Genomic DNA, 492 nt, shown 5'->3' with positions numbered 1-492 from the left:
GGGGAAGAGTGTATCATTTCACAAAGGGCGCTAAGCTTCAAGATGTGAACAAATCGGATGTGCACATTCATGCAAGATCCGGTGCTCTCTTTTTGTTGAATGGAATGACTGTACCCATCCGCTATGGAATCAAGAGAAGCAAGGGAGAGCATTTTCTAGTGAACGCAATCACTTTTCTTTTTTCAGAATCAAACTCTCGTTGGTGCTATGCTTCCAAATTTCCGGTGATACAAGTCCTGCTATTGCTATTTTGAATGATAATAGATATACCTTCTTTTCGAAAGATAAGACCCGGTGTCCCTAGCCCTAGTGGAAGTCCCTTTCCGGATAGAACCTTTTCTTTTCAAGCAGAGGCGCTGATCTCATCAAGTAAGTTGTTCAATCAGCTCTACTTCTTCTACTTGGTCACGGGATAGGAGATGCAATTTTCTTTTTTTCTTCAAGAAGAGAAGCTCGACTCATTCGGACTAGCGCCTTCTCTTTTCAAAGAAA

The sequence above is a fragment of the Phalaenopsis equestris genome, unplaced genomic scaffold (genome assembly GCF_001263595.1).
Source record: "Phalaenopsis equestris unplaced genomic scaffold, ASM126359v1 Scaffold000002, whole genome shotgun sequence".
NCBI classification, from domain to species: domain Eukaryota; kingdom Viridiplantae; phylum Streptophyta; class Magnoliopsida; order Asparagales; family Orchidaceae; genus Phalaenopsis; species Phalaenopsis equestris.
This window is presented reverse-complemented; position numbering follows the sequence as displayed.